General features: G+C 45.6%; 1 protein-coding gene across 1 annotated transcript in view; it reads left to right on the top strand.

Annotated features, from left to right (window-relative positions):
* Positions 1-26,415, top strand: part of LOC147691747 (solute carrier family 22 member 6-A-like) — a 197,129-nt gene that overhangs the window by 16,139 nt on the left and 154,575 nt on the right. The gene's annotated exons all lie outside the window — the stretch shown is intronic.

A 26,415-nucleotide genomic window follows, 5' to 3' on the forward strand; every position in this document is an offset into this window, starting at 1 on the left:
ATTTGCACCTGCTGCAGCTTCACTATTCTCAAAGTAAGTGGGGGCTGTTTGTGGGCCTGACTGCATTGGAAAACAATGTGATGCGGTGCCTCCCTGAACCGCTTGACGGAGGCCCCCGAGATAATTGCGCCTGCTCCACACCTTGTCCCACAATCCGTTTGACCTGAAGACACGTCCTGCGGTGCCCTGGTCCGACCATCACATATACCTGCGCCAGGAGACGGCGTGGGGTGCAGTAGAAGGGAGAGGTGGCGCGAACGAGCCTCCCCCACCTCCCCAGGTGGAGGTTTCTCAGCTACACCCCAGCGCTTCACTCGACCAGCTGACTTGCGCCCGCTCTTGCGACACAGTGCCTCGCTCGGCCAGCTGAATTGCGCCTGCTCTTGCTATTACAACGTCTCACCCGCCATCCAACGGAATTGCACCCAATATTGCGGTACAGCGACAGGCGGCTGCTACGGAGCTCACGAAATGGCGGTCGACTCCACAGACTTGGACCTGGCCTGCAAAGATGGCTCTGGGCAACCGTGGAACTCGGACGCTTGACTGCTAGGGCATGGGCCCCATTCCCAAAAGAGTCCCCTCAGCCTTGAAGATTCTACAACAGTCACCGGGACCCCCGACTCCCGTAAACGTCCGGTGGGGAGCGACTGCCATGATTGCTCGCGGAATGGCCACAACGTAGCCACGAGATGGTGGTGCTCTCATGCTGACGCCAGCTTCAGTCTGAAACATCCAGAAACACTGTAGACTACCAATTTGATCAGTTCCGGTGGAGCCCCAACGTGACCCGGTAGAGAAGAACTTGCCCTCCCCTCTTTGATTGATGGTTCTTGTTGCCTGTCCCTTCTCTTGTCATTTAACAGAACTTTTTGGGCTGCTGAAAGGGGTTGTGTTCCGACCGCTTGTTGGTGGAGACATTTTGACTCCACCAACGCGCAGCGCGTAACGCGTAACGTGAGCATAACAGGTCATGTGACTTGTTAATAAAACTTTTCATTGGTTCATTTTACTTTTGTTATTCTAATGATGAAAGGCTTGGTCATATGACCTAAAAATAACTTTTCATTGCTTTTGAATATTTTTTTTTCCCAAATGATGAAAGCCCCACCTTTTTTTTCTCACTCTGACTTGTAAAGCAAAGGACCCAGATGCATTTACAGTTTATCACTAACAATGTTCCAGGCTAATGTATTTTCCCGGGAAATTTACAACTGTCCTGCAAGTAAAATATTCCTATTTCGAGAAAAAGGGCGTTTCTTCGTCCCATGAGGGAGCCGTTGAACAAAAGAGGCTCGGCCTGCTGTCTTAGTCACTGATAGGCATGAATATCAGATTCTTATCGATCACTTTATGTTGCAGGAGTGGAAAACACAACAGCCCTTGACCATTTATTCTTACTACGTTCCTGCGTATTATACTTTTTAACCATCATGTAATTGGACTGCTTTATTTCACTTGCCTTTTACTGATTCGAAAACAGTGGCTATTATTCAAAACTTTACCAATGTAGGTACTACTACCATGTTTTGTTTTAAAAACCTTTATTGTGAAAATGTCAGTATACAAATACGGGCCTATAACCACGTGTGCCGGCCACGGAGCAAACTGGAATCGTATATGATGAGGGGACATTTACACTGTAGAAGAACGTAACGGGCGACCCATTAGGTTGCAAGTACTAAGGTGTCTAACATTTGCGGAATCGGTGAACGTACATTTTATAATTAAAGTACGACAGGGCCAGTTACAATAAAATTATCTAGATATACATTTGCGGGCAAGTACCATGGGTGACGTTAATTCGAACTTTCAATAGTACAGTAATCAATAACACATCAGAACTTAATATCAATAGGGATGTCCAAATGTTCAATCAATTCTCGTCCCCGCCCGCCATGTGCTTCAAAACTGCATACGTATCTCGTGATATCAAGGTTGGGCAACCAGTACACAACAAGGAGTTACGAGTCCCATTTATACCGGCGCCATTTTGGGCGAGGCCGGGCAGGTCCAGGATATAGTCAAAATGTCTCCACCAACCAGCGGTCGGACCAGAACCCCTTTCGGCAGTCCAAAAAGGTTCAGTTAAATGACAACAGAAGAAATAGGCAACAAGAACAATCAGTCAAAAGAGGGGACGCTTTCGTGAATGGGGCCCATGGCCTAGCAGGCAAGCGTCCGAGTTCCAAGGTGTCCAAGGGCCATTTTAGTGGACCAGGCCCAAATCCAAAGAGCTGGCCACCATTTTGAGAGTCCTGTTGCAGCCGGCTATCGCTGCACCACAAGAGTAACCGCAATTCAGCTGGATGGCGGGTGAGTCACTGTACCGCAAGAGCGGGCGGAACTCAGCTGGAAGGCGAGTGAAACGCTAAGAGGCGCCCCACTGCAGATGAGGTGCCTCCACCTGGGGAGGAGGGGGGGGCCCGTTTGCGCTGCCTCACGGGCACCTCCCCCGGGCACCCCACGCCGTCTTTCGGCACAGCATTGTAGGATGGCCACACCAGTGAAACTTGCTGGACACCACCTCGGAGCCATCCGGATCTCGGCGCGTTCGAGTCACTGAACCGCAAGAGCGGGAGAAACTCAGTTGGATGGCGGGCGAGACGCTGTACCGCAAGAGCGGGCGGACCTCAGCTGGATGGCGAGTGAAAGGCTAAGGGGCGCCGTACTGCACATCAGGTGCCTCCACCTGGGGAGGAGGGAGAGGCCCGTTTGCGCTGCCTCCCCCCCCCCCTCCCGGGCACCCCACGCCGTCTTTCGGCGCAGCATTGTAAGATCGCCACACCAGTGCGGCAACTTGCTGGACACCACCTCGGTGCCATCCGGATCTCAGTGCGTTGTGCTGCCTTCGGCCTATTCGCACATCGGTCCGCTACTGACGCCGCCTCACAGGCCAACGGATTTTGTAGGATTTTTATAGCCCAAAACGGCGTAACAGGTCATGTGACTTCTTTATAAAACTTTTCATTGGTTCATTTTACTTTTGGTTTCCTAATGATGAAATGCTTGATCATATGACCTAAAAATAACACTTTTCATTGGATTAAAACATTTTTTTTTCCCAAACGATGAAAGCCCCACCTTTTTTTTTCTCACTCGGCAATCCAAAAAGGTTCTGTTAGATGACAACAGAGGGGACAGGCAACAAGAACCATCAGTCAAAAGAACCATCAGTCACAAGTTGTAGGATGCCAAGACCAGTGCAGCAAGTAAAGGACAACACCTGGGTGCCGTCCAGATCTCAGCGCGTTGTGCTACCTTCGGACTATTCGCACAACAGACCGCTACTGACGAGGCACAGTGCAGCAAAAGCGGGCGGAAAACCGCTGAATGGCAAATGAAACGCTAAAGGGGCGCCCCACTGCAGCAGAGGAGCATCCACCTGGGGAGGCCCGTTCACGCCGCCTCTCCCCCCCCCCCACGGGGCGCCCCACGCCGTTTTTCGGCACAGCATTGTAGGATGCCACGGCCAGTGCGGCAAGTAAAGGACATCACCTGGGTGCCGTCCAGATCTCAGCGCGTTGTGCTGCCTTCGGACTATTCGCACAACAGACCGCTACTGACGCCAAAAACAGCAACCCATTGTTGCTTTGTTTACATTTTTTTTTTAACGTGTTTACTGTTTTTGGTGCGTTGTATATATTTATAAGTTATTAAAGTGTTATAATCCTACTACTTTGTTGGAGTGCTATATATTTTTAATGTGACACATAATTGTGAAGACTTTGATGTACAAAAAGGCATCCCTGGAATCTTCCGCTTCAGGCTCGGTCCCACACACCCTCACAGTGAGAATCCCCTCCCCAATCACAATACAGGATCGTTATCAGATAGTAGGAACGCGTGTGGTGTGACGGATCTCATGGGGTGGGGGCCTTGATCTACTGTAACTCCTTTGAAGAGGGGTGATTCTTTACAGTAGAGGCCATAAACTACATCCGCAAGGCTAGGTGATAGCCTGGGACCAGCCTGGACAATCGGACACAGAGGAAGAAGAGTGTCAGAGGGTGCGGTAGTGAATAGGGTGAAAGGGAGGTGTCGGGCGGGCGCGGGGTTTGATTCTCAGGGAAGAGCAGCGCAGATGGGGGGAGGTTTATGGCCCATGCATGAGAGAGAGAGCGGGGGTGACCAGTGCGTGGGGGAGATGCTTGCGAGGGTGGGGAGCCATGCTGAGGATCGGCGGCGTGCAGAGAGTGGGTCTGGTCAAGGCATCTAAAATGGCTGCCGTGCACGACAAAAGTGTGGCATTGGAAAAAAAGCAAGATGGCGCAGACAATGCTTATCAATACGGATTACTTTATAACAATTATTTTTAACAATATATTTACTCGTAGTGTCAAAATGGCAGTCAACACTTCCTGATTTCCTTCAAATCGAACGTTAACAGACGTCACGCAGCAAAAAAAAAAAAAAAACGTTCACGCGCAGCCGCTGGAAGACAAGTATCAACATATATGAGCATCCTCAGCCACCCTCAGAAAACATAGGGGGTCAGGATATGTCTCCCGTACCCCCTTATACCCATTTCTCACATTGTTTTTCCTCCATCTTGTAGTTTAATTAAAACGAAACACAAAATGGCGAATTCCCGTTTCGCGTCCCGGTTCGCTACCCGGTTCGCGAACCGGAAAGCGCTTCTACCGCAAAAAATCAATTTTTTTTTATTTGCCCCACGGGACCCTTTAATAACCCCAACATCATTCCTAGGGGGTCAAGAAGGGTCTACCTTGTCCCCTTTCATTAAATTCCCCCTTCGTTTTTCTCCTCCTCTTGTCTCTCGATCCTACCGAGAGACAAGATGGCGGCCGTTCCGGACTGTTTAGAATGTTGACAGACACCGGAGAGCCAATCAGCTTCGCTTCGTAAAGTTCCGTTACGCGAAAAGTTCGCGAACCGGAGCGCTACCCGGGACGCTGTCACAAATATATCTGTTTTTTAAAACGTTAATTTCTCAAAATCCACTGGAGCACATATATTGAGACCCAGCAAAGGCACATCGGGCTAACAGTCCCTACAATTTTGCCAAGTTTCGTGCAAATCCATTCAGCCGTTCGAGCTAAAATTGAGGCCAAACGCCCTATGGAAAACTCAATGTTAAAAACGCGTTTAGGGACCCCCCTTTTTTCTCGGCCCCCCCTTGACGAAACCCCCCAAATTTTTAGGGGCTGCTCACGAACAATATGTGCAATTTCCCTGAAAATTTCAGCCGATTCCATCCACAAACGCCAAAGTTATTAGACATAGAATTTTCAAACAGCAACCCATTGTTGCTTTGTTTAAAAAAAAATTTTTTTAACGTGTTTACTGTTTTTGGTGCGTTGTATATATTTATAAGTTATTAAAGTGTTATAATCCTACTACTTTGTTGGAGTGCTATATATTTTTAATGTGACACATAATTGTGAAGACTTTGATGTACAAAAAGGCATCCCTGGAATCTTCCGCTTCAGGCTCGGTCCCACACACCCTCACAGTGAGAATCCCCTCCCCAATCACAATACAGGATCGTTATCAGATAGTAGGAACGCGTGTGGTGTGACGGATCTCATGGGGTGGGGGCCTTGATCTACTGTAACTCCTTTGAAGAGGGGTGATTCTTTACAGTTGAGGCCATAAACTACATCCGCAAGGCTAGGTGATAGCCTGGGACCAGCCTGGACAATCGGACACAGAGGAAGAAGAGTGTCAGAGGGTGCGGTAGTGAATAGGGTGAAAGGGAGGTGTCGGGCGGGCATGGGGTGTGATTCTCAGGGAAGAGCAGCGCAGATGGGGGGGGGGGTTTATGGCCCATGCATGAGAGAGAGAGCGGGGGTGACCAGTGCGTGGGGGAGATGCTTGTGAGGGTGGGGAGCCATGCTGAGGATCGGCGGCGTGCAGAGAGTGGGTCTGGTCAAGGCATCTAAAATGGCTGCCGTGCACTACAAAAGTGTGGCATTGGAAAAAAAGCAAGATGGCGCAGACAATGTTTATCAATACGGATTAATTTATAACAATTATTTTTAACAATATATTTACTTGCAGTGTCAAAATGGCGGTCAACACTTCCTGATTTCCTTCGAATCGAACGTTAACAGACGTCACGCAGCAAAAAAAACAAAAAAACGCTCACGCTCAGCCGCTGGAAGACAAGTATCAACATATATGAGCATCCTCAGCCACCCTCAGAAAACATAGGGGGTCAGGATATGTCTCCCGTACCCCCTTATACCCATTTCTCACATTGTTTTTCCTCCATCTTGTAATTTAATTAAAACGAAACACAAAATCGCGAACCGGAAAGCGCTTCTACCGCGAAAAATCAATTTTTTTTTATTTGCCCCACGGGACCCTTTAATAACCCCAACATCATTCCTAGGGGGTCAAGAAGGGTCTACCTTGCCCCTTTTCATTAAATTCCCCCTTCGTTTTTCTCCTCCTCTTGTCTCTCGATCCTACCGAGAGACAAGATGGCGGCCGTTCCGGACTGTTTAGAATGTTGACAGACACCGGAGAGCCAATCAGCTTCGCTTCGCAAAGTTCCGTTACGCGAAAAGTTCGCGAACCGGAGCGCTACCCGGGACGCTGTCACAGATATATCTGTTTTTTAAAACGTTAATTTCTCAAAATCCACTGGAACACATATATTGAGACCCAGCAAAGGCACATCGGGCTAACAGTCCCTACAATTTTGCCAAGTTTTGTGCAAATCCATTCAGCCGTTCGAGCTAAAAGTGAGGCCAAACGCCCTATGGAAAACTCAATGTTAAAAACGCGTTTTGGGACCCCCCTTTTTTCTCTGCCCCCCCCTTGACGAAACCCCCCCAAATTTTCAGGGGCTGGCCACAAACAAAATGTGCCATTTTCCTGAAAATTTCAGCCGATTCTGTCCACAAACGCCAAAGTTATTAGACATAGAATTTTCAAAAGTCCCATAGAGAAAAAATACTAACTATATATACCTACTGGCGACCGCCAGTAGGTAATATATATATATGTGTGTGTGCGTGGGTTAGAAAGGGTTCCCCACACAAGGTAAAGTCCCAGGAACCACAAAAAACTCGCACTCCAGGGTCCGTGTTTGAAAAAGCGTTTATTGGCAACGCGTTTCGACCAGGCGGTCTTCTTCGTTAGCCAGCCACATAAACACACAATCACCATTTTTAAAGTGCACAAGGGTAGTAGTGGAAACTGACATAGGACCACAATCCCATTTAGGACTACAATTCTTAAAAAACTACAAATGCAGTAAAGGAAAGACTCAATGGTGCACAGCCGCCTGAAACTGAACTCGGACAAGACGGAGGTCCTCATCCTGGGCTCTTCACCCTCCGCCTGGGACGACTCCTGGTGGCCTCCCGCCCTGGGCACCGCACCCAAACCGACAGACCATGCACGCAGCCTGGGCTTCATCCTGGACTCCTCCCTCTCCATGACCAGGCAAGTCAACAACGTCTCCTCGGCGTGCTTCAACATCCTACGCATGCTACGGAAGATCTTCTGGTGGATCCCCACCGAGACCAGGAAGACCGTCACCCAGGCCCTCGTCACTAGCCGACTGGACTACGGCAACGCCCTCTACGCCGGTACCACCGCCAAGCTCCAGAAGAGACTCCACCGGATCCAGAACGCATCAGCCAGACTCATCCTCGACATCCCACGAACCAGCCACATCTCCGGACATCTGAGAGACCTTCACTGGCTCCCCGTCAACAAAAGAATCACCTTCCGCCTCCTCACCCACGCACACAAAGCCCTACACGACCAAGGCCGAGCTACCTTAACAGCCGAATCAACTTCTACGCTCCCAAACGCCACCTCCGATCAGCCAACCACGCCGTCGCCGCCGTCCCCCGCATCCGAAGAGTGACTACAGGAGGAAGGTCCTTCTCCTACCTGGCCGCCAAGACCTGGAACTCCCTCCCGACCGACCTGCGCCTGACCCAAGACCACCTCTCCTTCAGGAAGAAGCTGAAGACCTGGCTGTTCGAGCAGTAGCGGCACCCCCCCCCCCCCACCCCCAGCGCCTTGAGACCCTACGGGTATGTAGTGCGCTCTATAAATGTCATTGATTGATTGATTGATTGAGTATTATAAAACAATAGTGCGTGAAATTAAAGATAAGTGACATATATGAAGTTTAAATAAATAAACAATACAATTGTAGCTTGCATATCTACATGTGTTATTATATTTAAGTCAAATTTAAATTGAATTAAATTAATTTGATTAAATTAATTTGCATTACGGTCAAGCGGCCTAATTCCAGGCACTAGATCGGTGTCCACATATTCGCACCACATTGAGTCCATATTAACATTGAAATCAAAGCAATGTGGTTTAGAGGTCAAGTGGTCTTATAAGGGGCAGATTCTCGTGCACGGCCATGTGGCCATTCTTTCTATCTCACTGATAAACCAATTGCAAAAGGAAATGTATCAGAATTAGTATGTCCTATGGGATGGGGCCAGGTCAAAGGGGGTGAGGGGATATCCCTGTATAGAAAGGCCAATCCAGGGAAGTGACCAGATGTGGATAAAATAAAATAAAATGAAAGGTGCTAAAATCAGTCTTTCAGCACCGTGAGTTGTGCAGGAGGTGAGCCCTATACTGACTGTCGTGAGTCTAGCCAGACCTACAACAGTTGCCAATTGGGTTGTGATTGTGCAGATAGAACGTGGGGTAAGGTGGTGTGCCTACAAGGGAATAGGGGAGATTATTACCAGAGTGATGTGATGATGGGTTGCTCATCAGTGTGAGCTCGCCCATGTGCTGGACCTTATTGGTCGTGAGGGGGTCGTTTGGTCTAAGCTCTAATGTTAAGCTCCTAACTACACATCTGTCGACAGAGAGAGCCCTCTCTGAAGGAAAGTGTGAGTTGGACGTTGCAAACAAGACAGCTGGAAAGAGGAAGGGGTAGAGATGAGGGTCAAGTGCAAGGGTAGATAGATTGTTACGGCCTAACATAAGGTCTTCAGGCAATGTGCACGTGTAACTCCTCATCCTCGTTCAGGCCAAAAGGGTTTCTTGAATCCAAACGAATGATGTACTGGAATTCCAGGACACATAGCTGTTTAAGTCGGTTACCCCCTCTTGGGTTCGCAGGAATTCTGTCAATGCCAAAGAAGGAAAAATGATTAACATCGCTGTTATGGAAGCGTAACCAGTGACGTGCAGTGGCATAGCTCATGTCAACATTCTTGATTGCCCTCATGTGCTCCAGTATACGTTTCTTTATTGGGAAGATGGTACTCCCAATATAGAATTTTGCACACGGGCAGACAATCACGTACACACAGTGGTCAGTATTGCAATTCATGAATTTCCCAATCAACTCGCTCCTGTCTGTGGATAGGATTTTACATTTGTGCTGGTGGCACAGGCCTTACATTTGCCACATATATAAAAGCCTTTCTGTTCTTTCAGCCAATTCTTTTTCTTCACAGGGGCCTCGAAGTAGCTTCTCACTAGCATACATTTTAGAGAGCGTGCCTTCCTGTATGTGAGTTGTGGTTGCTTATTGATCACTTTTCCTATAACTGGATCACTCTTTACAATGTGCCAGTGCTTCTTCAGTATCTCACGTACTCTGCCTGCTTCTACACTGTACGTCGTTATCATCCTGACATTACTGGATCCCAGGTTGTCATGGTCTCTCACTGTTTATTTAGTTAAGAGTGTTTCCCTCTTCCTCGCTTTGGCTTTTTCTTTAGCTACCAGCAGTACCCCTGGCCTTAAATCTCTGGGTCATGGTGGTCTGCTCTTCCTTAAAAGCGGCATCTGAGCTGCAGTTGCGCTTAGCCCTCAGGAATTCTCCATATGGGATGCTGTCCTTGAGGTTGTTGGGATGGTGACTTCTAGCATGTAAAATGCTGTTGCCTGAGGTGGGTTTCCTATATAGGCTGGTCTGGATGGCTCCCTCCACAACTCTTACTGTGACATCTAGGATATCCATTTCTATTTGGTCTGTTTTGTTGGTGAATTTTAAATTCACATCATTCCTATTGATGTTAAGAAGGAATTTGTTCAACTCAAGTCTGGGGCCATCCCAGATCATGAAGATGTCGTCAATATACCTGGCGTAGAAGGCAATGTGACGAGTGACATCGATATTATCCTCTGATCATAGGACTTGTTCTTCCCACCAACCCATCAGCATGCAGGCAAAACTGGGAGCAAAGCAACTTCCCATCGCAGTGCCCACCTCTTGTTTAAACCAATTGTTATCAAACAGAAAGAAATTATTCATCAGAAAGAATTTCAACACTTCAAGCAGCATTTCAGTTTGCTGTAAAAAGAAAATAGACCTGTCCCTCAAAAAATGTCTGCATGCTTTCAAACCATATATATGTGTGTGTATATACAAATGCTTGGAAGAAAAGAGTGGGGTAGGAGGTAGAAAAGAAGCAAAGCAACGCAGATAAGCAAACAGGATTTAGAGAAGAGGAAGATGAGGAAAAGAAAGTGATAAAGGCAGAGAAAGAGAAAAAGTACAACACCCGAGCACTATAAAAGTAAGGCGGGAGATGAAAAGATGCACAGTGCAGGATAAAATGGTGCGAGCCAGAAGGTAATTAAGGTAACGGAAGAGGGGAGTTGGAGGAAGGGAGAAATACAATGTATCAGTTGGCAAATATACAGCAAGGGAGACAATGAGGGGATGGGTAAACAAGTCAGGTACCAGAAACACAAAGTGAGTGACTTTGGAGAAGAAAAGGTGAGGGAGCAAAGGACTGAATATGAATACAAAAAAGGCGGCAAGGGCAAGTAACCCAAAACAATGATGGATTAATGCTGATGGTGCACACCACTCAGCCTGTACGAAGAGTACATTACCTAAAGGTATTGTTTGCCCTTTACAGCTGCTCAAAGACTTCTTAGACAGGCAGCTTTTGCCCCCAGCCTACCTGGGTGCAGAAAGGAGAGAAATATTCTCTGGAACTGGCCATGCCTGCCAGACGATGGTGGTTATTAAGATGGGCCCTGGTGTCAGAAGTACCCGCAAAGTACCCGCGTCATGAAGAGGCGGAAGAAGAGCTGTCACTCTGGCTCTCAAGAACACACTGCCTCTTGGGTAGCCGAAGCCAAGCAGACTTGAGAACAGGGAGCGTGCCTCTGGCAGGCACTAGGAGAACAAGGCAGTAGTCCCAGCATATCCTCTGCCGGCAGGCCGGTGATATTTTAACCTTGCCTTTGAAATTTGCAGAATTCACACATTTTGCATTACACAAAGTTCACAACATTTTGCGTTGTGCAATTTTGTATCATGTCTTTTTGCTGGAGACCAGTTCTCACACAGTTTGAACCACTATCCTGCTAGCCCTTGCATGGCTTTTTTAGGTGAGGTACAGGGACCGATTGGTAATGCGGGCACTCGGGCATTGGCCGAAGGGCCGGTGTCTCAGTGCCCTCTGTGGGCTGTTTTTCGCCCTTTCCCAGTCCACAGAGAGCAATGACAGGGAGAGGAAAGCAGCTTTGCTGGGTGGCCCTTCAGCGATGATCATCTGTAACCTCTCCAAGCAATCACGCTGATGATGGACTGGAGAGGGGTGATTGTGTGCCAGTATCGGCTTCCCAGGGAGCCATGTGTTGCTCAGGCCATTGAGACATTTTCACCTCGGCCCCCCTGGGGTCCATGCAGCCCTGAAACAGTGTTTGCATTAACGCTAACCCTGGGCAAAGCACTACGCTACGCTTGTGTAGTTTGCGAAGTGTGCGCTACTTTGTACTACGCGAATTGCAAGTAGCACAGCGTAAACACGCGTAGCGTAGTGCAGCGGTCATTTTCTGCTTGCTCGCAGTCCTTTACATCAAGTTGGCGACCGCGAGCAAGCAAAATGCTATCCCTGCGAGACTTTTTCCTTGTTCACGATCAGCAACATCAAGTTGTCGATCGCGAGCGTGGAAAATAAACCTCCCAGCGAGATTCTCAACGCGGGGAGGTACGGTTTGTCATTGCGAGGGGTCGCATATGCTCGCGACTGCTCATGATGAGAAACTATCAGTCCGCATTGAGAAAGCTGCCGCTCTAGTAGAAATCTACTCGAGAAGCAGAAAACGACTGCTTGCACTGTGCAAGATGCAGTTTACACTTATTGCACAGTGCCGAATGCTTGTCGGCACTGTGCAATCAGTGCAAACTGCATCTTGCACACTGCACTACGCAGTTCGCATACCTACACGTAGCGCTACGTCGCAAACTACGCCCAGGGTTAATTAATACCTCGCCCACAGCCCTTCTCATTCAGGGCATGGTGGGCGAGGAAGAATGGGTCTGGCTGTGGGGGCCAGGTAATGTTGGGAACTGACACCATCTTTACCTTAACCTCCCCCCACCCCCAAGGATGGCCCAGGAGCATTTTCTTTTTGCTTTATCCCCTCTCCTACCAGGCCATTGCCCTGAGGTTGGAGAGGAGTGAGTAATTTACAAATAGCTGGGACCTCGCTGTTTTTCAGGTGCTCCTGCGCTGGAGGGCTATGGAATAATTTTGTAATATATAGGGGCCTCACTGTTTTTCAGGTTCTCCGCCCTGGAGGGCTGGGGAATCATTTTTTAGGAGAAAGGGACCTCTGTGCTTTTCAGGTGCTCCTGTTCTGGAGGGCAGGGGAATAATTTTGTAATAGAAAGGGGCCTCGCTGTTTTTTAGGTGCTCCTGCCGGGAGGGCATGGGAATCATTTTGTAATAGAAAGGAGCTTCGATGTTTTTCAGTTGCTCAGCTTGTAGGACATTATCACCTTGGCCCTCTGTCCTTCCCAAGAACAATATCCTCCCTCATTACATTATTTGTGTGTTCCATGAAAAGGCACGTCCGTGAATGTGGGCCGCACCCCGCGAATGTGGGCCAGACCCCGCGAATGTAGACCACTTTTTTCGTCACTACCCTGGCCAAATTTTAATGTAATAATAGCAATTGTTTGTAAAAAATATGACCCTCACCACACACTTTGATATTAGATTGTGGCCAAGATAACGTAACGATCTGTCTATAGAAGTGGCAGATGGAGAACTGTACTGGAGTTTGAAGCTGGAACACTTTTCAGAGTGGGGTGCTGGCCCATGGTATCCGTTCACTACAATCACAAACCTTCTGAAAAACCTATGTGTTGAGATCAGTGGTTTTACCAAATTTGAGAAACCACTTCTGCAGCAGAGTAGGAGTTAAAGCCTGATATCCATTTTTGTGTTACAACAAGGGCCACTGCTGCATTTTGGACTCTATATCTATATCTATTTTGACAGCTATAGTTGACAAATTTTCATAAATCATGACAAAAACAAATCTCATCGTCCTCAGCTGCTTGCTGGAAAGCTTTGGGTTGAACAGTCAAGCGGAGGCAGAGAAAAAGAGGGGTTCAAAAATGCTTTTTCCCCATAAATTTTCCATTAGAAAATTGAACAGCGATACAGTAAAAACTGCTGAATATAATTACAGCAAATTTGGGAGAAAGCTTGATCTTGTTCCAGAAAGTGTGCTTTTAGAAATTTGGTGTAAATTTGTTCAGTCGTTTTGAGGAATGAAGGTCAACAACTTTGTATATTTCAAACCGCGGAGGATCTGTGGAGCCGACAGATCCTGAGATACAATCTGATTGGATACCACCACATCAACAGAGTTGTGGCAGCAGCCATTTCATGACTCGGTGACTGAGTTCCCTGTCCTGAAAATAAGTTAATGCTGCATCCTGAAGCCTGCTGGGGTGTTCAAGAGGGACCCCCTCGCCTGGGGCCAAAAATATATTTCTATAAATTTTGACTGCAAGTTTTAAGAGGATGCATGAAATATGCAGTAACATTTATAAAAATGAAAAGTGTAGCTCCTGCACTTTTTGAATAATGAATCTGGGGCAGGGGTGTAGGTCATGGGGGCCATATTCAGGCCCCTACAACCCCATCTGCTGTTGAGTTAAAACATTTGGGGATGGGGTCGTTTGGTCCACCAAAGACTCGGGGATCCAATTCCCTGGGGCCAATAAACATGATTGGGGAGGGAAGTGTGCATCCCCACTCCCTTAGCCTCCATGAGGCCCCAGGAGACCCAATCCCCTGAGGCTGATAAACTTAATAGGGGTAAGTGCGCCCCCTACCAAGCCATGCTATGGTCATCGGGATCCCATTCCCCAGGGCTACTGGCTCCGTGACAGTGTCGCAGGGACCCCAACCCCCAGGATACTGCTTTTTTCCTGCCTGTGGGCGCGCAGGCAGGGAAGCCTTTTGTGCTTCCGTCAGGTGGGATCAGAAAGCTGCTCCTTCTGGTTGGGATCACAAAAGTTTCTCAGGCAGGAAAACATAGAAATGGTCCACCTGGCGGAAGCAGAAAGAAAAGCTACTCCCACCAGGTGGGAGCAATGCCGGCTCTCACCAGACCCGAGATGAGTGCTGTCAGGGGAGCCTGCGAAGCTGCGAGGGGATTGGGGCTCTAACCAGAGGCCTAACGTAAAACATGTTGTGGGGTGCCCCGGGTGGACACCAGGGCATCCTAGTGTTGAAAGAAAAAAATGTCCAGCTCCTGTTCAGTCCCATATAATGGTGCCACTTTCAGGCAGCTAAATCGTCCATGGGGCCCTGTGGATCCTCACATGGCACATAACGTAAAAAATGTTGTTGGGTGTACCGCGTGGGGAGCCCAAGTAAAAAATATTATTCCAGAAAAATGCTGTAGCTGGCTCGTCTGCAGCCCCCATGGGACTCTTCCTATGGCCCACTACAAAAATGAAAGCTGTGGGTGTCCTCAGTGGAACCTCGGCACCCACAAAAATAAACAAAAAAACGAAACAAAATAGAATGTAAAGAATAAAAATGAGAGGCCAGGGCCATTCATATATTACTCACAGCTCCTTTCAAGAAGTGCCCAATAATGCCCTAGGGTGTCTTTAGATGTAATTGTTTTTTCCTGGTGTTGTCCATCGAAGGGAAAGGGATACTACCAACCATTATTTTTTTTATGTTGTTGTGGGCTAAAGGAATTGCAGAAGCCCCCCATAAACATAAAAATAAAGACAGAGTACAATTTCTGGGCATCACATGCATGACCTGAGGAGAGCTTACCATATTATTGTTAAGCAATGTTAACAGAAAGAATCAAAGACATATTGAAGTTTTTTAATAAGGATTAATTAAAGAGAATGTGCCAATCACCTTTATTAAACATTTTAATGGGCGTGTTTATATAATGTACATTTGATTATATTTATCAGTGACTTTATCACAAAGCTAGTAGGTCTGTTTTTTATATGTTATTATACTGACCACCCTCATATATCCGATAAGCCCACTTTTTATATTGTGGTTTTCTGATCCTTTGCAAAGTTAATAGATCTACCTTACTTTCGATAACAGTCTTCATATTGTAACATCACATTGTTAGCCATGAGCGCCCACTGGGATTAAACGCCAGGTCCTGCGCCCAACCCCATGCCATGCACGAAAGAAGGCCACCAGGCACTGCTAATTATCTCACATATTACGTCACTCCTCAAATGTAATATGACATCATTGATAACATCTCTGCAACATCTGAAATTACATCATTGATAAAAACACTGTGCATGGAGGCTGTGTGAGTTATAGTTACATTAAGGCACAAGCTAAAGTTATTTGAGAAAACTATAACTAGTGAATTTAAGTGGTTTATTTGTTTAAAATAGTACATTTCAACTGACATTTTCATCTGAATATATGATCCATTCAAGCTTTATTTTTGGCAGTTTTATATAGTATAGATACAGCCCAGAGGCATTGGAGCACTTTACAGTAGCACCAGATTACATTACACAGAGTCAGATTATTTTTAATATAAACACAGCAGATTCAGTGATTTGCCCATAATCAAAGGATGTTGAATCAACACCTGGACTTGATTAAACATGGTTCCCCACACCTGAAGTCAGTAGATTCAGCAATTACACTACATCCATATTTCTCAATTTATGTGTGAAAGTCAGATGCAAGTGGAATGGTTGTGTAGGACAATGTATAGTGAGCCCATTCTCTTTTGAAAATGCCTTGTGAAGAAAAAACACAACTGCATCAAATACTGGAAGGTTCACCTGTAGCCTTGCTTGGGAATAATTGTTGCTCGATAACTGCTCGATAACGCGGTCAGCTTCTACCGTCAACTATTCTGCTCAGAATAGTTGACGGTAGAAGCTGACCGCGTTATCGAGCAGTTATTCAGCAATTCAATTCTTCCCTTCAGGTAACGTGGGTACCTGACTCTTCAACGGGAATTGAATAGAGTACCTCTGAATTGAATTATAGAGGCAACGTTGATACCTCACATCCCCACCGGAGTGCCCGCGGGGGCGCCGGTAGGACACCCTATCTATCCACAACCAGTGGCCAAACTTAAAGGATCAGGCAGAATATCCATCAGAATTCATACCAGATCACCATCCAGATAGTAGGTGACTGACCCCCTGGGAGCTTGTACGGAGGTCCAAACCCGACCAGCTTCATTGGTGTTCAATCCAGACCACTGGTTGGATCACGGCCAAGTTCCCCACCCCTCCATCCCAACCCCGGCCCCTTGTCCTGAAGAAGACCCGCCGCCGAGGTCCTAAACACCCCAGAAGCACCAGGGTCGAAACGTCGACGCTTTACAACTTGTGTGCCTGTACCAATTATTTTTATTTTCCCCTCCTCAATTGTTGTGGACAGGCTCATATGACAGCGGAAGTTTCTCCGCTTTGGTTTATGTCAATATCATAATTGTACAGTATAATTGCTATCCTTCCCTTCTCCTTCTCCAAATCACTTGAGCACCCCTTTCCTTTCCACTGACTACACCTTGATAGTCTTTTGCGCTGTTTATGATCATAATTGTTTTATGAGATTGTAAATAAATGTGTATATTTTGGTAATACAAGTACCCAGAGTGTGGCTATAATCTACATCATGACAAGCCATTTTTTGACACCTAATGCTTCCAATGCATTTTTTCATTCTTCTGTCATCCTCTGAGTTTTTATTCCCCTTCAATGTTTCGCAGCCATTTTGTGCCTTCCTCAGTTTTCACCGCTGCTTCTACTTTGGTGCACAACTTGATATTCTCTTCAGACTGTTTCAGCTGCTGCCTTCTCTCAGATTCTTGGGATTTTACACAATGTCCTTGCTTCTGGAAGCTTCTATACTGAATATGTTGTGTATTACATGTAGTTCCTTTGGTTTTTGGCTGTGATTACCTGATTCCCTCAGCACGATATTGAGTACATTGCTTCCGTGACTTGAGCTTTCCATACTGTGGATTTAATTCACTCCTTATGCCCTCCTGCTGACTTTTGCTTTCACCATAGCCTAATACTGTACGCTCGCTCACGTACTTTCTCATTGTGCTGAGATACCTCATGGGCAAAAAATCAGCAATTTTCGCTACCAAATATCCGAGCCACACTCTTCTTAAGAACTCTAAACTGTTCTCTGAGTTTGCCAAATACCAAGCTTCTCCACCCTCTCCTACTTGCAATTCACAGCTTGTGATGGAGCCACCGGCGATTACCTCAGGGAAAGGTATTTCCAAAAGTTTAAAAAAAGACCCTCCCTCATCTACTAAATCCGCAACGTCAATATCTATGGAGCTTCTGTTGGATGAAATAAGGGCCCTTCGCCCTTACATGGAAGAAACCAATACTAAATTACAAATCCTGACTGACAATTGTGCTCAGATGGATGTAAGAGTCACTAAAGTGGAACAGAATGTTTCTTCTCTCCAGGAATCGTCTACCAAGGTCTCCCATTTGCAATCGTTGGTCCACTCTTTTCAAAGACAGGTGGAGGACCTGAAAAACCATAATAGGCGCAATAACCTACATATCTACGGCCTGGTGGAGGGATGTGAGGGGAATGATCTCATTGCCTTTTTCAAATCTTTCCTCCCCAAGTTTTTGCATCTGCCAGAAGGTACTGTGCTCAATATCAAGCGAGCACACAGGCTTGGTCGTGCTCCTACTTGAACTACTACTATGTCGAGACCGAGAGGTGTCATCATGTATTTCCTGGAATATACAAACCTCCTCAAAGTTCTGTTAGCAGCCAGAGCCTCTCCTCGTCTTACCTGGTCAGGTTCGCTTCTGTTCTTTGCGCAAGACTATGCTAAGGCCATGGCAATCCATCGCAAGGCTTTCCTAGACATGCGAGCTGACCTTCGCTCTATCGGAGCCAGATATGGACTTTTTCACCCTTGCCTTTTCAAGGTCACCTACAATAACAAAACCACATCATACGAAGATCCTATTCATCTTCAAAGTTTCCTGAATTCTTGTCGCACATCTGATATGGACCTTTCTGGTCCGTCTTCCTCCTTTCCTGCCTGATCCTTCTGGGTCTTTTCTGCATTCTTTTTGCATGTTTTACTGTGCTCGGCACTCGTTTCTCACCTTCCCATCGCTCCCAATCAAGGATAGATTATATTTTTGTTTCTCATAACATTGTCCGGTCTCTCACTAATGCTGAAATCGGTCCCATTTTATTGTCCGATCACGCCCCTGGTTTTATTCATTTTGATATTCTCCCTAAAGTGGATGGTCCTAGGAGGTGGGGTTTCAACAACGCTCTTTTACTAGATCCTAAATTTACCGCCTCTTTTACTGACTTTTTTACCGAATTTTTTGAGATTAACGACACCCCCTCTCTCTCCAAGCATACTATCTGGGATGCCTTCAAAGCCTCTGCAAGAGATTTTGTAATCAGGCATGTAGCCACAAAACGGAGGATTGCCAGGAAAATCACGGGCGGCCTTCTTCAGAAGGTAAAGAAATTGGAACACGCTTATTATACAACCCACTCTCAAGACAGTTTGACAGCCCTTGTTGACGTCAAAATGCAATTTAACAAAAAATCTACAGAAGATGCTTCCATATATATGCTAAAGTCCAGTGCTAAATTTTATGGGGGCAGGAATAAGGCTGGAAAGATTTTAGCTAATTATCTGAAAATTAAACAAATTAAGTTGAACATTGAATCTGTTTATGATGCTAATTCTAATCTTAAACATAATGATACTGACATATTAACTGAATTTTCCCTTTTCTATAATTCTCTTTACTCTTCTGATACTCAACCTTCACCTGAATCCTTATGTCACTTCTTTTCCAGCATCCACAAACCCCAACATTTTCCTCTTGATCTCTCCTCTCTTGAATCAGACATTTCACAAAATGAGTTACTTGCTGCACTTCAACATCTCAAAAAAGACAAAGCCCCTGGACCAGACGGTTTTACAGTTGAATTCTACATACATTTCTCCAAACTTCTCATACCAAAACTGCATACTCTTTTAGACACATTCCTCACCTTAGGTAAATCTTCTGGTTCCTTCCCTGACACTCACATTTGTCTCATCCCTAAGGAAGGAAAAGATGCCCAACATTGCAAAAATTATAGGCCCATTTCTCTAGTCAATATCGACTATAAGATTTTTGCTAAATCACTCGCAGCGAGATTGGACCTTCTCCTACCTGACCTGTTGGGAGTTGAACAATCAGGTTTCGTTAAAGGACGTTTCATTACTGACAATACCAGACTTTTATTTAATGTCCTGTCCAAGTCCTCGCGCTCACAACAATCTCTCGCAGCTATTGCGCTGGACGCTGAGAAAGCATTTGATAGGGTTGAATGGACTTATCTCTTCGCGGCCCTCAAATGGTTTGGCTTTGGTCCTAAATTTACATATTTGATCTCTCTCCTCTATTCAAGCCCACGTGCAGCAGTCTGTGCCAATGGCTTAGTTTCCTCCTTTTTTGACCTGGGTAGGGGTGTCCGTCAAGGGTGTCCCTTGTCTCTGTTCCTTTTTAATCTAGCTTTAGAACCCTTCCTTTCCAAACTTCGTCAGCATCCTAATATCCATGGTTTTCAAACTTCACAATCGCATATCAAATTGGCGGCCTATGCTGATGATATTTTGCTTTTTATATCCAATCCTTCCGAATCTATACCTGCTTTTCTTGATGTAGTTCATGAATACTCCTTAATTTCTGGATTTAAACTTAATAATGACAAATGCGAAATTCTGCCCCTGACGAAGTTCACTTTCAAACCCGACTTTAGCGCTTCCAACTTTACCTGGAGTGCATCTCACATTAAATACTTAGGTTTGTATTTTACTTCCTCAATTCCAGATACTGTTTCCTTATGCTTGAACAAGTGTATCCACAAAGTATCTGCTCTAACTTCCAGATGGCACCCTCTCTATCTCTCATGGAGGGGCCGCCTCAATACTATCAAGATGATGTTATCCCCTATAATTCTCTACACTATCTCCAATATCCCGGTACCCATTCCTTTCAAAATTTTTTAAAGGATTACCTCAATCCACTCCTCCTTTCTTTGGAATGGTAAAAAATCTCGGATGTCTCTTAGTGGACTTATACGTTCAAAACTAGAGGGTGGTGTTAACTTCCCGGATTTTACAGCCTACCAGAAAGCATTTCGCCTAAGACAAGCTTCTTTCTGGTTACATGATTGTGCTGATCCCTGCCCTCTTTGCGTCACGATTGAGCGTCTTTCACTCTCCACACTGTCATCTCCCTTGCACAAATTTACCACTAAACTGCTTCTCTCTTCCATCCCTTCCCCCATCACCACGGTTGCTAATTTCCTCAGCTCCACCATTTGGCATAATTTAACAATTCTAATCCACAATAAACACTTTTACTGGAAGCTGTGGAGACAGCAGGGATTAGTTTGGGTGTCTCAATTATTCTCTCACTCTACATTCCTGTCTTTCTCCGCCCTCCGTCAATCCTTTCATCTGCCTGCATCTTTCGCTCTGAAATATCTTTTGCATAAAGAGGCAGTACTATCCACTTACACCCAACCCTCGCAATCTTGTACCCCTCCTGCACATCCGACTTCTGCTTCACAACTTCACTCTTTTCTGCGAACCACATCTAAAGCTTCTGCCATTTACAAATACCTCTAACATGCAGGGCACATTAGATCTAAGACTAAAGTAGAAGAACAATGGGAATACGACCTTGCCACGTCTTGGCCGACATCCTTTTGGACCAAGATTTGGACCAAAATTTGCAAATCCTCAAGGGCAGCCACTCAATCCTTGTTTTTTATTTACAATAGGCTTCTTCTCACACCATTTGACCTCAGTAAGAGATTTTCCACTACCCCCGATTCATGTTGGACTTGTTCCTCTCCTCATGCCACTCTATTTCATATGCTCTTTTCCTGTAAACCTGTTCACGCTTTTTGGGTACAAGTTTGGTCCCAAATAAATGCTATTTTTCATACCCATATTTCCTTTTCTTATACTCACATTTTTCTAGGTATTCTTTCCTCCTGTTGGGAGACTGTCTCACTTAATGTTCGAATTGTTTATTTGTTGTTAGCTGTTGCGTTCCAGCAAATTACAGTTAATTGGAAAGACTTTTCAAATATCTACTTTAAAGCTTGGTGGTATAATGTGTGTCACAATCATAGATTGGATACTGCTTTTGTTTTTCCCATTAATATGGCAGCAAAACGTTTGGATTTATGGCTCCCAATCACACCTTTCATTTGCAACCTACCCAACAAGAGGTCCCCAAACCCCCTTAATCACCCTAGATGTTCCTCATTTCTTCATTAACTTATTTTATCTCTTCATTTTTGCATTGTTTACAGCTATAACCATTGTTTCTTTGCTTAGCTTTTAGTACCCGTGTACCCGTTTTAGACTTGTTTTCTTTTAAATAATTTTAATGTTTGATTTACTTGCTATTTAACGTTTTATTCTTGACTTGTTTTTGCATTTTGTATTGACACCTTACTTTTCTTTAATAAATACTTTCTTGAACTTAAAAAAAACCTTCTTTCTTATATGTTCAGGTAGATATTGTTGTTCTCATGCTATAGCTTTCATTGTGCAAAGTCATTTAGCCTCTTGGTTCATTAATTTATTTTAAATGATACCGTTGTTGCAGGATAATACTTTATGCCCATAATTCATTCATTTTCACTCACCTGTACTGCAGCATAGGAGCTGAAAGTGTATTACGCGCACTTCGATACAATCGAGGAAGTGCAGGCAGCAGGTGCTGCACTCTCACCCCACCTCTGGCACAAACGATTTGGCATGGCTCGCAGAGATGTAAAGCGTGCCTCACGTTAAGTTATCTAACCACTAGGCTTAGAGTTTCCACTGTCGTAATCTCCAAGAGAAACTATTGGTGATCGTGCACTCTCAACCAATCTGCATTAGCATAACAACATTCATTGGGCTGCGATCGTCTAGATTAATAGGCCTGCCGATGGTGGATGGAAGGGGTGGGGGGGTGTGGGGGGGGGGTGGCGGGTGAACTGGTATGTGTGAAGTTTATCTATATAGTGGGTATAAACATGTACGTCGAAGTTCTGTCAAATTCATTAGGCTGGATGTTAGTTGTTTCTATTACTTGGTGGCAACTGCTGTTATAAGAGTGGCAATAGTCATCTATTTCTCTTGTATGTATTTTGTAAGATATATGTAAGTTATTCGGCCAAATGTGTGCTAGCATGATCATCTTTTGGTGTGCAAAGTGCTCCCTGTATGGTAGGCATGTGCTGCGTCATAACTTATGCCACTGGAAAGGCGGGATTATTACTCTAGAATCAAAATAGCATTCTCCAGAATCCCATCACAGGTCGACTAGAACTTTTTACCTGTCATAGAGTGTAGAAGGCAATCTATCTGAACAGTTGACAATCAATTTCAACGTTTCCCATTGTTTTCCCCAAAGAATCACCGACTAAGGACCAAGTTCAAAAATGTATTACAAAGCCAAAAACAATTGGGTTTATAAACACCTCAGCAAAAGGTTCAGAAGATAAACAGGCACTAATACAAACGTAATCCTACGGAAGAGTCTCAGTCGACTAAGAAACAATACAAGAATCAGTTCCAGAATCATCAGGCTAACAAGAATTGCTATGACCTGAGTTTTAGTAGGCATTTGAAAAAGGAATAAATCCAGATTAATCTGTCCCTACACTATACTAAGTGACATCCCTACTCAACAAGGTTCCCTCCTAACAAAGGTGTCAGCCGTGGTGACTTCCAAAGAAGTACACTCACTTTGTTCGGACTTAGTCTAAGAACTGCTCCCTCATAGCAAAGCTCTCTGCCTGATCAACCGCTTCCTTTCGCCGTCATGCGCATCTGCTCTCTCTTACCCTCAGCGTGCTGTCCCTAATACAAAACCCCACAATACAGACGACACGCCCTAAGGTACGCCCCTCTCGAAGGTGTTGATTTTCTGAAATTTCCACTACGGGATCTCTCCATCCTTGTCCGTTGAAACGTCCTTGGGTCCCAGACTCTTCTTCTCTTGAAGTTGCGTCCCTAAATTCCACAGTCACTCCTCCATATCTGAGTCTACCATCCTAACACTCACACACAATGGGCCCTTCTTTTGCAATCTCTACTTAGTCTTGCACCTGCAAAGGAACGCATGTGAATCGGCTCACAATTTCATAATGTTGCAATTGACTTTAACTAAAGCAGCTTTCTCAAAAACATTTCTATGGTTTATTGTCAAGCAAAGCATTTTCAATCTGGCCTACATGATTTTCATGACTAGGCCTCTGCACGTTTATGTGTATCACATCCTAACACAAACAATACATTTCGTTCTTTAGGCCTTCATCCTTAAAGCAAAATACATTTTCTAACTTAAGCACTTCTATCACGTTATAAGAATACAATAGTGAATTTTAATACAGCAGCTAATACAACGATGATCTATTGACCATCCCTTAATTGGATTAATACTTTACTGCAAAACGACATTTCTAGGTTAACATGGCATTAATGCTTTCAAAACACTTTACGTTGCTCCATGCGTGTTTCTAACACATTAATTCGTAGCCCTACGTTACATTTAAACACGATTAATAAGTCCTCTATATATGTGGGTGCTGGCTACTGGTGAATATGATGCACCCCTACAATTTCTAACTCGGTTTTGCGCTCTCTCACCACTGGTCATGTCACATGCATTCTGCAAGGACAGGGGTAGAAATATTTATTTTCCAATATTTCATTGAATCATTATAGTTGTCATCGATATTATGTAATTGATCGGTCCGGCTCTCTTCCCATCTCAGGCTGAAGGTAGGCAGTTCCCAGCCCAGGCACCAGTGGCTTGATGTACTATTATTCCATTTGCAAAAAGTGGTTGCAAAGTGCATACTGACTTTTTATGAATGGATATATAGTTTGCAAACAGGTCTATGTTCTACGGGTTGCGGTACGACATTCCTTATTAATATTCATTAGGTAGGGTGAAGTTTGAGACCCCTTGCAATTGGCTGCAATAACAGGTATAGTGGCTTGTAAAGGACAACACACCACCATCCCTATTATTGAATTACAAAGCATAAAAACAGCCCTTCATCCTCAAAAAAGCATTGACTGCTTTTAAATTAAAAAAGTTTTCTGTTTTAGTAAGCTTCAAGGGGAACAGGTAGTAGTCCCCTGGACAACTGCCTACTACTCCTGAGCATGCCAATATGATTCTCAAAGAGAAAAGGGGCCCTCAGTGAGCCCCTTCCCCATTTGCAAATCAATTACCACCCCACTTAGTGATCTGTAACTCATCAGTGGCTTCTGACCGCTATTACGGTTGTAAACTATTAATACATTCCTTTCCAAATCAGAAATAAGGGGAACCTTGTTCAATCTGCCACTTTTCTGCTGTGCTTTTCGCTGAATCTTGCTGAACCTTTACTGCCCGAGGATTGCCACAGCCTGGGGCTCTGCTCACCTGCCTCCCGCCGCCTGACTCCTTATTCCACCTTGGGGTCTGGCCCCCGAGTGAAGCGTGGGTGTGGCCCAAAAGACTACAACACCCAGCATCCTCAGCGGCATACTCCGCGACATTTGCGCGCCAGGAGGCGCACAAATACAGCATCACCCCGGTCGAGGGGGGGAACCTTGTTCAATCTGCCACTTTTCTGCTGTGCTTTTCGCCGAATCTTGCTGAACCTTTACTGCCCGAGGATTGCCACAGCCTGGGGCTCTGCTCACCCGCCTCCCGCCGCCTGACTCCTTATTCCACCTTGGGGTCTGGCCGCCGAGTGGAGCGTGGGTGTGGCCCAAAAGACTACAACACCCAGCATCCTCAGCGGCATACTCCGCGACATTTGCGCGCCAGGAGGCGCTCAAATACAGCATCACTCGGGCAAAGACCGGGCCAAGGGCGGGCCCGTTTAAGCCCGTTCAAGACCGGGTAAGACTGGAATGGGCCACCCTATTGACATTTGTAGCCGTATCACCCTTTCCGTGCCAGATTAACCATCGTTGCTTTGTTGTATTCCGGAGTTACCTATTAATCACTTTACTCTGTGCACCCTTACTTTAAGCATGTCGCCCAGAAATACCAGAAGCAGCAAACCATCACATGCTGCTCAGACCATCGGTCCCATAGATCAATTCATCTCCAGGGCCAACGATGCTATTAACCAAGGTGTCCTCCTGTTGGAAACGAGGGTCTCTCAAGATCTAGCTATAGCCAAACGTTCTTCACTAGGACTATTGGCTGCAGCTAGAACTCCACAGCACCATTTAGAATCTGGCGCACCAATGGACTCCCACACCGTCCCAGGTACTGTGGATCTGTCAGTATCTATCGATCTATCAGCCACTCAGTTATCCCAGTCTCCCTTACCCCAATCACCCCTATCATTGGAGTGAACCCCGACTCTCTTTACAATCCCGAGTGGGGAGGACTCCAATACCACTAACAACAGGGGTTTGAGGGAGGGAGCAATACCAAAGAAAAGAAAAGGGAAAAAAGGGAAAAAGAATATGCCCCATAAAACCAACTCTCGAGTTCAGTCACAATCCCGACACAAGCCAGCTTACAAACTTCTTCTTCTAAACAAAGTATTAGCCAACCTGCTTTACCCCAGCAAGAGGCTAATTCTATAGCACCAGATATTATCAACCTCTCATCCACTATGCCTAACCTTAGTCCTAGTACCAACGTGGGAAGAGGGCGTGACCCTTGCACCTCAGATATCCACTTATTGGATAGGCTAGAGGCACTAATTAAGTTGTATGTGCAACCCATCGCACTCTCACTGGCCAAAGTTGAAAAGATGTTGGAAACGTTAACTCTAGAACTTAAACCCAAAAAGAGTTCAGTTCTACTCTTCCTGTGGCCCAAAAATCCAACCCAAAACCTTCTAAAGTAGGGGCACCAGCGGCTCAACAAGCACCCAAACTCGCGACTACAACCGCAGTTGTTCACCAAAAACCATCAACCACAGCCGTCCAACAAACTACACTACCCACAGCTGCGAAGAAGGGCCCTGCTATACCATCAGTCCCAGCCTCAGCCCCCACCCTTACTCAGGTTCCCACTCTAGCAAAAACTCCGGGAATCCAAAATGCCGCCTATAATACAAGACGGAAAGGGGGTCGCTCCTTCCACCTTCCCCCAGATGCTACTCCGTTCGTTGTCATCAT

Source organism: Lissotriton vulgaris, chromosome 9 (genome assembly GCF_964263255.1).
Source record: "Lissotriton vulgaris chromosome 9, aLisVul1.2, whole genome shotgun sequence".
Taxonomy (NCBI): domain Eukaryota; kingdom Metazoa; phylum Chordata; class Amphibia; order Caudata; family Salamandridae; genus Lissotriton; species Lissotriton vulgaris.